The sequence below is a fragment of the Panicum virgatum genome, chromosome 5K, assembly GCF_016808335.1.
Source record: "Panicum virgatum strain AP13 chromosome 5K, P.virgatum_v5, whole genome shotgun sequence".
In the NCBI taxonomy this organism is placed as follows: Eukaryota; Viridiplantae; Streptophyta; class Magnoliopsida; order Poales; family Poaceae; genus Panicum; species Panicum virgatum.
The window spans coordinates 42,325,602-42,338,140 of NC_053140.1; the positions used below are offsets into that span (position 1 = coordinate 42,325,602).

A 12,539-nucleotide genomic window follows, 5' to 3' on the forward strand; every position below is an offset into this window, starting at 1 on the left:
CGGCCTAAAGAGTCAAAAAGCTGTGAAGACGATGAAACCACCTACTACGAAGAAAGAATTGCAGAAGCTCATCGGTAAAATCAACTTTGTCAGATGGTTTATCTCCAATCTATCTGGGCGTATCGAGCCTTTCATGGGTTTGGTGAAGATCAAATCCGATGATGAGTTTCGTTGGGGGGCAGAACAGCAGCAAGCTTTCGATGAAATCAAAGAGTATTTGTCAAAGCCTCCAGTGTTGGTTCCTCCTCAGCATGATAGGTCGTTTTATGTGTACCTATCCTTGGGTGACACTTCTATTGCTTCGGTGTTGGTTCAGAAGCATGACGGCCAGGAGAGGGCGGTTTTCTACCTCAGCAGACGCATGTTAGACGCCGAGACCAGGTACCCTGAAATCGAGAAGCTTTGCCTTTGCTTATACTTTACATGTACAATGCTTCGTCATATTTTGCTCTCGGTGGAAACAATTGTTATATGCAAATCGGATGTCATAAAGCACATGCTATCGGCTCCTGTCCTGAAAGGCCGACTTTTAAAATGGATGTTTGCATTGTCAGAGTTCGATATCCGATACCAGCCTGCAAAAGCAGTCAAGGGACAAGCACTGGCGGATCTTGTTGCGGACAGGATCAGCACTGATATTGATGCGGTATTTATTCGTGCTTGGGCTATGTTCTTTGACGGATCGGCTTGTGATGATGGGTGCGGTGTGGGAATTCTGTTGGTCTCGCCTCGTGGGGCGACTTATTCCTTTTCCATCAGAATGACTGCCCCATGCACCAATAATTTGGTGGAATATGAAGCCGTTCGCAAAGGGATGGAACTACTCCTTGAAGCTGGAGCAGAAGCGGTGGAAATTTTTGGGATTCAAAATTGGTGATTTCTCAGCTCACGGAGGAATATAAATGTGAGAGCGAGGCTCTTTTCCCGAAATGGATGCAGTGCCGTGAGTTGATGTCACGATTTAGGTACATCAATTTCCACTGGATACGCAGGACTCTGAATAACGAAGCCAATGATTTGGCACAAATGGCTTCTGGCTACAAGGAAACAGCCGATGGAGTCGATGTGGAGGTTCAGTTTCTGGAACCTGGAGACTGGAGAGCCGGTATCTTCAATTACTTGAAGGATTCGGCTCGGGGGGATGACATGTTCTACAGGACCTTGGAAGGACTGCTACTCAAATGTCTGGGACCTTCAGAGTCAAATCGGCTCTTGCATGAGGTTCATGAAGGAGCCTGCGGTACGCACCAATCGGCTCATAAGATGAAATGGCTGATTAGGCGATCGGGTTATTACTGGCCCACTATACTTGAAGATTGTTTCAAATATTACAAGGGATGTCAAGCATGTCAGAGGTTTGACAAAATTCAGATAGTGCCAGCATCAGTGATGAATCCTATCATCAAACCCTGGCCATTCAGAGGATGGGGCATGGACATGATTGGACAGATCAACCCGTCGTCTAGCAAGGGTCACCAATGGGTCTTAGCTGCCACGGATTATTTCACAAAGTGGGTAGAGGCAGTGCCCATGAGGTCAGTAGCATTGAGAGATGTGATCAGCTTTGTCAAAGAACACATCATTCACAGATTTGGGATCCCTCAGACCATTACGACTGATGGAGGATCGGTCTTTATATAAGAGGAGTTCAGAAAGTTTGCCGATGACATGGGGATTAAGCTGATCAGATCATCTCCGTATTATGCCCAAGCTAATAGACAGGCCGAGGCATTCAACCAGAGCCTTATCAAGCTCATAAAGAGAAAGATCGATGAATATCCTAGGCGCTGGCATGAGGTGTTATCAGAAGCTTTGTGGGCATATCGTATTTCGTGTCATGGGTCCACCAAGACGTCACCGTACCATCTAGTCTACGGGCAGGACGCTGTGCTACCATGGGAAATCACGGCTGGATCAAGGCGTGTTGAGTTTCAGAATGATCTATCTGCCGAACAGTATGCAGCCTTGATGAACGATAATGTGGAGGACCTGACAGAGCTAAGGCTTTGGTCGCTGGAAAAAATCAAAGAGAACAAAGCTAAAGTTGCCCGTGCATACAACAAGAAGGTCAAGCCTAAGGATTTTCGAGTTGGAGATTTAGTTTGGGAGGCGGTATTGCCATTGGGAACTAAAGACAAAAAGTTTGGTAAATGGTCTCCAACTTGGCACGGGCCATACAAGGTTGATCAGGTTTTGCCCGGGAACGCATACATGCTCGAGGAATTGGACGGCGTCAAGTTTCCTGTTGCTGTCAATGGTCAGCATCTCAAGAGGTATTTCCCGAGCATGTGGGAAGGCGATTAATAAGAGCCGATGACATCCATCTGGCTATATCATGACAGGCCAACACGTTGAGTTGGCCGCGCAAAAAAAAGAGTCATGAAAGGCAACACGTTGAGTTGGCCAGTAAAAAAAGAAAAAAAGAAAATCATGACAGGCCAACACTTTGAGTTGGCTAGTGAAATATATGAAAAGCGAACAGCCAATGTGTGACCATCGACTTAAGATGTTTTTAAAGAACAGTTACAAGTTTCAAGTTAACAGGCAGAACTAATTCTCTTTTGAGCCTATCTACTGGTTCAGGAACTCTTCTATGGCATGGATGGCTTTAGTTCGGACAGTGTCTGCTCGTGCTACAATCGCTTCGTCATCCTTGTCATCGCCTGTGACTATCTGCCGACTCAAGGTGCTGATTTCTGCAAACTCTGCTTGTATCTGTTTGGCTATTTCCTGGGTTTCTTATTTGGAGTTTGCAATGGAGATTTCCTCGGCATGGATGAGTTCTTTGGTGGTGCGGACCTTTTCTTCAAGTTCCGCCAGTTCTTTCTTCAGGAAGTCGAGTCGATTCATGTTGGCAGACACGTCAGCTTTGATATCTAGAGTTGCCTTCTTCTGGTTGAGGGCCTTGCACTTTTGGGTAATGTCAGCTTTCAGAGAAGTTTGAGAGCGACGTGCTTCCATCCTTTGTTGTGCCTTACTGACTTCTATCCGAAAGAATGGGAGGTTGCTGGCTGACCAGAGCTTGATTTGCAATGGTTCCGGAAGTTGGGGTTCTATTTGCTCGAAGATGTTCTTTATTTTGCTGGAATCGTCAACCAGAGTGGTGATTGGAGCAGATAGGAGATCCCTGATGAGTCGAAGCTGATGTGTCAAGTTAGCCGATTGCTGCAGAGATAATGTTTCTGCTCCAGGGACAATCAGACCCATTGATGCCGGGTCGAAAGAAAGCAAACCTGGAATGTCAAAGCTCTATGGACATATCTGGAGTTAGAACAAGATGCATTTATGAAGCTATCGGTTGGTTCAGAATTGGTTTTGTAATGTCACCTGTTCTGGAGAAGAAGTGTTGGGCGGTTCAGGAGCAATCATCCTATCAGAGCTGGTGTTAGCGTCAAGAGCATCGACTGTATCAGCTTGTTCTTCATTTATATCCATTAGTGCATCAGGAGTTGCAGCCGTCTCATGTTGATTCAGGCTTTCTACATTGGAGGTTTCTTCAGCTCCATCCTGGAAATAGAATTATAGTCAACCAAGGTACATATGTATGAAATAAAAGATAAGTTCTTGAATGATGAGTTACCTGGTTGGTGTTGGACTCTGATGGACTTGGAGGGGATGGTACTGGTTTCTTGATGACACGCCTTGTGATCATCTTCCTTTTCTTGGTCAAGGCTCGGGGGGCAATGCTTGCAGAAGTTTGTCTTCGCTTGGAAGCCGACTGGAGTAAGTCTGGCTGAATAATCATTATCACTTTCTTCATTGGTGGTGATCCTTTGCAGAAGAGTACATTAGGAGCAGTCGGAAGGAAGTGAAATGGCTCCCCAGTACAGGGCATGGGTTCTGGACCATCTTGTTGTTGCTGACAGGATGAGCAGGTTAAGCCAAGAGAAAGGGATAGAGAATTTGGGAGGAATAAAATACATAAATTCAGTACCTCTTCCTCGAGGATTACATATTCAGGATCGATTCGCTGCAGTCGAGGACCTAGAGCTTTTCTAAAGACATGAGTTTTCCACATGTTCCACCAAGTATCAAAGCCGATTGATGAGAAGGTGAAAGACAAATCGGCTGGTATTGGAATGTGGAGATTGTCAAACATGCTGTAGCATCTCGAGCTGGTGAGACCATCAGGCAGATCGGCTCTGCTCTCCACCAAGTGGTGAATATGGAAGTGGGGAGGGACCTGTCCTAGGCCAAATTGCCGAGCTGCTATGACTGGCTGGTAAGATTCATAGCCTGGCTTGATAATTCTATTAGAACTGCTGATGCCAACAGGGAGGAAGCTAGGTCGGATCATCAAAGAATATAGATGCCGAGTGCTGTCGTTATCGGCAAAGCTATTTAGTCTGAAGGCAGTTGGGTTCTCAAAAGATTCAGATTCAGTAAATGGAAAATATAGGGGATTATCTAGTCTTTTGTAGAAGACTCTGAACCAGTTTGCTGCATCTGCTGAATTCAATTTACTGCCAGGGAGACTGAACAAAGTTTGGCCATAACTAGTACATCTAATTGGTTTGCCATTCTCATCAGGAAAGGAGTTCTTGGTCAGGCGTTGGAAGTTGGGAATATGGTGCTGGAAGTACAGTTGTGCCCACAATTGAATAAACCACCAAGGGCCTCCGGTTCTCAGTTTCTTATGGTTGAGCAAGTTAGATGTCATCAGATGGAGATATCTGTATGTTTCTCCGAGAAAAAGTTTGCCTAGGCCGGTGTGATTACCATGGGCCAGGTAATAGGCCAAGGGGAGATAGTTCTTAGTTGGAGCTAGAGAAGGACCACAGAAGATAAAGTGCTCTAGCCAAAGGTTTAAAAAGGCTGTGTGTTCCTTCTCAATTACTGGACCTTTTGTTTTCATGTGCTGACTCATGTAAGTACCCCAGTTTGTACAGTTAACCTTGGAAGAAAGCTTGAAGGGGACTTCTGCCATTTTGTGAGCAGCAGGATTAGGAGAGCTAATGTCTAGTCCAGTGATCATGGTAACATCTAGCAGAGTAGGAGTCATGGGTCCATGACCAAAGAGGAAACAATTCAGAGCATCGGACCAGAAACAGCCGATGGTTTTCAGAAGATTTTCATCTTTGTCAAGGGATGACAGTGATAAACTAAGTGCATCGGCTATGTTCAAATCCTGCCATAAGGGCATGTGAGCTTTTGCTACTCTGCTGTACCATGTAATCCAGCTTTCAGGTGGATTAGGCCAGGTTGTTAAGCAGTCGGCCCAGAGGTTCAAATCGATGTTTTGACTCACAAAAGGAATCCTATTTGCTTCGCAAGAGATCAAATCTATGGGGTTTTCATGGGTTTGTGGGCCAAGATAGAAAGATTTTGGGTTGGAAGGATGCGGCAAAAGGATGTCTGACACCTGAAGTTCAGAAGTTCAGAAATATGCGTATGGTGTCATGTTTCAGAGTTTCAGTTTCAGAAACTTGGTAAGCTGAAGAAAACTAAAGGTTTAGGCCGGATGTTACCTTCAGGCCGCAGATTGCCGTATCATCGGTTGCAGAGCTTGTCGTCCGAGTTGCAGAATCTGCCATGGTATAGATCTGTCGACTTAGGGTTTGCTTGATGTGGGCTCTGATTCGAATTCCGGCTGCTTGAAGAGTTCTTGCTCGGATTTGTAGAGCTTGGTTTTCGAATTACACTCGAATTTGAGGGTTTGTCGAGTTCGGTTCAGACTGGAAGTATTATTCTTCTGTGGGTTGCTTCTAGTTTGAATTTCGTCGGCTCTTGGATATTTATGGAGGCCTGATGCGTTGCCATCGGCTTTTTGAGAAATAAATGAAGACATGCGAAATTGGGGAAACTCGATTTCATTAAAAAGGAGTTTATTACAAGGAAAGCCGATTTTACAAAGAAATCAATCCTTCGGCTTTATGATCCTATGATGCTACCTACATCTACCAGTCGTAGGTGTCTGAACACCTACGGCGCTTCGGGCTTCGTGACGGTGCGTCTCCATCGTCGTCATCATCATCGTCGTTGTCGTCGCTGCTACCATCGCCGCTGTCATCGGCGCTATTGCTGCTTCGTCCGCCGCCGCCGCTGCTGCTTCCTTCTTCGCTCCCCTCTGAGGGGGCCTTGAGGAATTGGTGGGGGTTTCCTCCCGCCGCCGTGTCGTCACTGGAGCAAGAGCCGATCTCTTCAGAGGAGTCGGCTCCTTCCCAGGAAAAGGCATCGTCTTCGCCGCTCTCCAGTTCCTCTTGGAATAGGAACTGCAGGTCTTCTCCCTCAGTTGTGGGCTCGTCCTCCTCGGAGGCGACCCCGAAATCGAACTCCTCTGCGTCCCAGTGCAGAGGAGCCAGCGCCTCGTAGGCCGCTGTTGGGTCCCACTCGGGGGTCGGCTCTCGGCTCTCTGGGATAGAGTCGATGGAGGAGGCCGAGAGGAAGGAAGAAGAAGAAGAGTCTCCGAAGGAGTTGGAGCCGGAGGAAGAAGAGATGGCCATGGCTGCTGGAGGATTGGGGTGGTTTCTGTGCTACTGGCTTTGGGAAGAAGAATGAGTTTTGCTGTGAAGAAGAGCCGATGCAGAGGGAGGTTAAATAGTGAAAAGGTAGAAGATGGATCGGCAATTTCACATTCTACGAGGAGCCAGTTGCAGAGACGTTGCCTTTTCCTTGGTGGTTGCAGTATGTTTAATGAACATTAACGGGAAGATGAAGCGACGGATTGGTTTTGGAATTATCATTGCCAAAACCAGGGGGCATGTGTTATCGCCATAAATTAACATGGTTAATTTATGGGCCGAAAGCAAGATGGGCTTAAAGCAGAAGATTGAGGAAGGCTTGTAAATCGGCTCCTGCGTGACCATATGGGCCACATTGGCCGTGTATCCTTAGATTTAGTTTAAGGTTAGAGATAGAGTCCAATCGGGACAAGATTAGTTTAGATTGTTTCCCAAGTCTCCGGACTATAAATATGTATCCTTTGTTATTCATGAAGGAGAGCGTCATCACGTCTCACAAACAACAACTCTCGGCGCATCGCCACCCCTAATCCTAGGGTTTCATCCAAGTAAGTGCCATGCTGCCCTGATCGCTTCCTGCGATCAGGGCAGCGTAGTTCTTGCTTTTACCTTGGTATTACTCGTACTGAAGCGTTTTTGATTGCGAGTAATACTAGTTATCTTGATGTTCGTAGCATGGCTTTTAATAGATCTGTTATGCTTCGTTGCTTATCATCTACGAATATCACGTTGTTCCTGTGCTGTCACGTTCCAATCTCATGCTAGTTCTTGTCGCATAGAATTAGTTGCACAGAAGCAACACTCTGCTTCTTTTATGTCTAGTAGATCTAATCTGTTATGGTTTGCTCTTATTCTAGGAGTTGGCGTAATATCTGCTAGGTTAGGCCTTGCAAACGGATTGGATGATCCGGTGGCGTAGTAGATGCTTTATCTTAACCTTGATAGGGATTGTTCCGGGAATCGGCTCTTGCTAGTTCTTAGGCCTCTGTTTTTGGTTCTGGTTTAGTCGTCTGTTATGTTCATTAGGCCTAGTCACGTGTAGGATGTTCCGATCTAGCAGTGAAGCTTTTACCATCGTGGATTAGATTAGCTGGATTTAATTGAAGCAGTTTTATAGTTGTTTGCTTTATTCATCGAAATCTGGATGGTTACAGATCCGATCTGACACCGGGACTCGATCGGCTCTTTAAAGCCGATGCAAGAGTCGTCCCGGGGAGCCGACCACGGCTCGGACTTACGTTTACACGTGTCTTTGTATGCAGGAAACTGTTTGGAGCACGTCTGCACCCTCCTGGTCGGGTATAGGTCAGGTGGCACGCCCGGTTTTCCACAAAACCTCCGAGCGCGTGACGGAATTGCGGGCCGTCGACGAGGGAGCAGTGCCTGCCAGCGCCCCAACAACCTCCCGGCTCTTCGTGTTGCCCGTCGCTACTCGTCGGTGGGTTTCGACCGACAACAGAAACTCACTGTTCTCGGAGTTTTCAGCGTTCCATTTACGCCTGGGGGGCATCGCCACGAGGTTTTTTTTGATTGGTTGGACAAAGGATTACCACAAATCAGGAGATTTGTGGGGAAAACTAACCGGATGGGTTGTCGGAATCGTTATTTGGAACGTTTTGTAAGATAGAAAAGCAGCTGTAATAATTTCGCAAGATCCCACAAGCTCACCTTTGTTTGTCTAACTAAGGAGGATCTAAACAACACCAGGCGCAATCTAAATCAAACAAGCAAGCACGAACCTGGGAACCGAAATGGGATCTTTATCACGCCACAACAAAGCAACTGGTAGTTCGAGAAAAATTAACAAACGTATGTAAGGTAAAGGAAGAGCTTATCTGACCTAAAGGAGGAGAGGAGTGTTGCAGATTCGTAGAAAAAAACAGAAACCAACGAAGTTCTCCTTCGTTAGCTGAATGCCAAAAAAATCAGAGTTACATGTAGATTCGGAGGGTAGACTTTTTGTTTTCAATGCGGGAGGAGAAAGGTTGCTAAGAAGAACCTGATTAGCAGTTAAGCGCAGTGGTTGCGAGTTCACCGATATAGCAACTTGCCACGGATATGTTATGGGCAGTGCACTACAAACAGAAACAATGAAACTCTGATTAATAACTCAAGAGTAGCACCAAATAAAATGTAAAGCAAAGGTTTCAGATGAAAAAGAAAGGAAAGAGAAGAGCAAGTACCAATGACAAGCTAAAGCACGCTCGGCGAACCAGGCGCGAGACCCACAAATATGAAGAGCTTCAGGCAACGAGGAGCTTTGAAAGAAGAACAATGAGACGACGGTGCGTTTCGTGGAGCTCAGGCACGCATGAGGAAGCTACGGCGAGTAGTACGCAGCAACGAGCAGCGGTGAAAGAAGAACGCGGAGACACCGGCAGCTTTCAACAACGAGGAGACAAATATAAACGAGGCTCAACGGAAGTGAAAGAGGGGGGAGGAGTACAGTGCCGCTCCACGTGCTATAGTGTTTAGAGGCTGTCAAAGCTGAGAAAGAAGCAGACGCACTATGCCGCGCGTGAGCACATGTGAAAAGAAGAAGAAAGGGCGCCACAGTGAGCACGACACACTGTTTGCAGCTGTAGACCTTGGCGCAGAAGCGAGCACAGAGACGGGGCTCACTGCACCTGCTGGCGCGTTCATTGCTTCCTTCCAAGACATGAGCACAATGCCGCATCCGGTCGTCCCTTTGCGGCGCCATTTTTGCCTGGACACGGCCATGTTTCCGGCACTGTGTAACGTGGAAAGGTCAGACAACTGGAGAGGACGCGTGAACCGGAACCAGTTTGCAGTGTGAAACTTGGACGCCACCATCCCATGGAGACCAAACTATGAACGAGATAGGAGGACGTGATGCCGTGAATCGCACATCGGACGGCGCACAAAATTTTTGACGACGCGGATATGCTGAGAGCCCGGGATGGCTACGCACTCTCACATATAGAAATTTGTGATTGTTGACTCGCCTCTCGCAGGCAGTGGAGAGTCGCGGCCTCGTCGTTTCGTCTTCGATCGGAAATCGATGGAGCAAATGTAGAAGGACGGAGTAGGCTGCCAGCCCATTAACCAAAAGGAACCTACCTGTTGGCCCAGTTAAGCACATAGCGGTTCGTTCCGCCTAAGGCTCTCCGCAGTGGGGCTCTCTACCCCGCTCTGTAAGCCTGTAGCGCAAGCATATACAGATTTTTTTCTGCACCGGCGTTCTCTAAACGGCGCGGCATCCTTGAGGACGTGGCGAAGGCGCGCCAAATATGGAGTGGTAGCGTCCGTCCGCAACACGGCGACGTGGCGTGGGACCCGCCTCGGACCGTTCCTCCCCCGCCTCCTCTCGGGCCGGGCAGCTCTCCTTCGCCGGCGCCGTCCGCCGCAGCACCCCTGGCGCGTCCGCCACGGCCGCGGCCGCTGCCCTTGCCCTTGCTCGAGGCGCGCATCCGGCCATGACCGCCTGGATCCCGCCGCCCCTACTCGAGCTCGCCACCGCCCGCGCACGGAGGAGCAAGGGAGCAGGTCCTCCACCTCCGGCGGCCACCGCGCCGCACCCCGCCCTCCACCGCGACGCGCAGCGCCGCCATCATGCTCCGCACAGCGCCGCATCCCCGCCCTCCTCCACTCCGTCCCGCCCCGCCGCGGGAGCAGGGGAAGGGGCATCCGCCGCCACGCAAAGGGCTGCCCCGCCGCCGCTCCGAAGCTGCTGCTGTTGCCGTCGCCGCCGCCGCGCTTCCGCCCCGCCCTGCTCGCCGCGGCCGCCGCCTTGTGCGCGCGCTCGCCATGGCCATGCCGCCTCGCCTCATCCCCAAGCCGCCCGGAGCAGCAACAGGAGGGAGGGGCCACCGGGGAGGTGCGCTTGCCACCGCCGCCGCCGAGATCCGCCGGGGTGCACTCGCCGCCGCTGCCGCCGAGATCCGCGTGCTCGCTCCATGGGACCACGAGGTCTAGGGGGCGGCGGCGAGCTCCATGGGCGGACGGAGCCCGAGCCCGGCGCCGTCTTGCGGGCTCCTGGGCGACCGCGAGGAAGAGCAGAGGGCGGCGGTCCCGCGCGCCCTTGCCTGCTCGCCGGAGCAGGGGAGCCCGCCGCACGAGGTCCAGGGCCAGCGTGGAGGCCGGCTGCCATGGCCGCGCGCCCCGCCGGCGAGGGAGGGGAAGGAAGCCCCGCGGGGGCGTGCGCGGAGGGAGGAAGGGAGGGAGGAAGGCCGCCCCTGCCTCACCTTCACCGTGGCCGCCCCGCGCGGGCGTGCGCCCCTACCTCGCCTTGGCCGCCGGCTCGGCGAAGCTTCAGGCCGGCGAGCCCGAGGCCAGCCGAGCTCGCGGCGGAGGGAGAAGGGAGGGAGGGGTGCCGGAGCGCCGAGGGGGTGGGAGCGCCGGAGTGCGGGCCGCGGCGGCGCCGGATCCTAGAGGAAGGGAGCCGGCGTCGAATCCGACGAGGTAGCATGGAGGAGGGCGGAGAGGGAGGGGCGGTGGCGGTGAGGGATGGAAGGGGGCGAAAGGGCCGGCGGGGAGAAGAGATGGGGAGGAGAGAGAAAATGGGGAGGGAGTGGAAAAAAATTGAAATGTGGGTCCCATGGCGTGGTGGTTGATATAGAGAGGAAACATAGAGAGTGGATGGGTGCGGAAGAACGAGATATAGAGCAGAGAATCTTGATGACCTGGACAGAATATTCCGTTTGGAGAGTGAATTTAGAGAACGACGAGTGCGGAGAGCCTAAGTCCGGCCACAATGGAAGGGTGATGCCTACAAAATAGTGGGACCCACATAGAGAAAAACGGGCATCGCTGTGTAGAGCCGCAGCGTGCACAAAAGGCAGGAGCGATGCTGGCTATCAGCTGGGGCTCACGGGAAGTAAAAAAATCTGCGACTCTGTTTCCTTCGCGCGGCACAAAAATTTCCTCTTTCCTTCATCGTTCCCTCCGTCTTCGTCTTTGCTGTTCCCCAGCGCGGAGCGCTCGCTCGATCTCATGATCCCGCAAATAATCCGAGTTCCCTTCTAGAGATTTTGCTTCAGCACCAGTTCAATTGGTTGGATCTGGTGGAATCGGAAGGAGAGAAGAAGTGGAGCAGGCGTCTCGCGGAGAACGGCGGCACCGGCAAGCAGGGAATACTGAGGGTTGAAGGTGGGAGGGTATTGTGGTGGTGGATAGTTCATGGGGGTATTGGGTTGGAGGGAAATGGTGCTGCTGCTGCTGACTAATTTGATTTTGTGGCTCCCCACTTGTGATTGCAGAATTCAACATACTTGAGAAAGAAGAGGAAGTGTTCTCCATGACTACAATACGAAAGCAGTATATTTGTATGTATGCTCTGTGTATAGGGTCTCTGTATATATAGCACTTTGGCCAAGATGAGCCAACGGTAAATTTTTTTGTGACCGTTTGAATGTGGACGTTGGCTGGAAGTAGGGAGTGGATGTCAGATTTCAACTGTCACCCGTTGCTACAGTAAATGTATATTTATTTATTCTTTGAGCACCGGTGAATCTACATGTCTCGCTTCTTCTTTTTCTAGCACCACTTTGAGTTGGCACCACTAGGTACAGTGTGTGGAGTGATGTCCAAATTTTCTCTCTTATTTGAACATCAATTTAGACACACACCGTGGAGGCCCTAATACTGTAATTCTTCCTCCTACAGCCTCCTACTCTACTCAGAATGTTGGAGACCGAGCTCCTACGGCTGCCGGCAACAAAAGGATCAAAGATGTAGGGGTGCTTGTCAAAAAAGCAAGGTATGGCGGCCGCCATACATTGCCATACCGGGTCCTTCGCACCTGACTCCATGCACTCCCTCTCTCGATCGCCGGCCGCGCCGCTGCCTTCACTTGCCGGCCGCATCGCTGCGTACACCTGCCGCCGCCCCTATCAGTGCCATGTCTGACGCCCTCGTCTGGCTCCCGTCCTCCGCAAGCACCGGGCGCTCGATGGCCAAGCTCGGCGTGGCACCAAGCTGCCTAACACGTTGGCACCACCTCAGCTGCTTCAAAATAGGGTGGCAAGAACCTCAGCGCCATGAGTCACGGTACCGAGAGTTGTTAGCTTAACGCCGTGAGTTATGGCGGCGACTCAGAGTATAAATATGGATTTAATT

At 50.5% G+C, this 12,539-nt stretch overlaps 2 long non-coding RNA genes across 2 annotated transcripts; one reads left to right on the forward strand and one right to left on the reverse strand.

Annotated features, from left to right (window-relative positions):
- Nucleotides 1-7,888: 7,888 nt before the first annotated feature.
- On the reverse strand, nucleotides 7,889-8,885 carry LOC120710042. The gene is made up of 3 exons (XR_005689809.1): nucleotides 8,645-8,885; nucleotides 8,461-8,536; nucleotides 7,889-8,370 (listed from the first exon to the last, which is right to left on the reverse strand). It is a non-coding gene; the product is annotated as an uncharacterized LOC120710042 (long non-coding RNA).
- A 2,360-nt stretch (nucleotides 8,886-11,245) lies between these two features.
- Nucleotides 11,246-11,932, forward strand: LOC120710043. Its single transcript, XR_005689810.1, has 2 exons — nucleotides 11,246-11,570; nucleotides 11,681-11,932. It is a non-coding gene; the product is annotated as an uncharacterized LOC120710043 (long non-coding RNA).
- The last annotated feature ends 607 nt before the right edge of the window (nucleotides 11,933-12,539 follow it).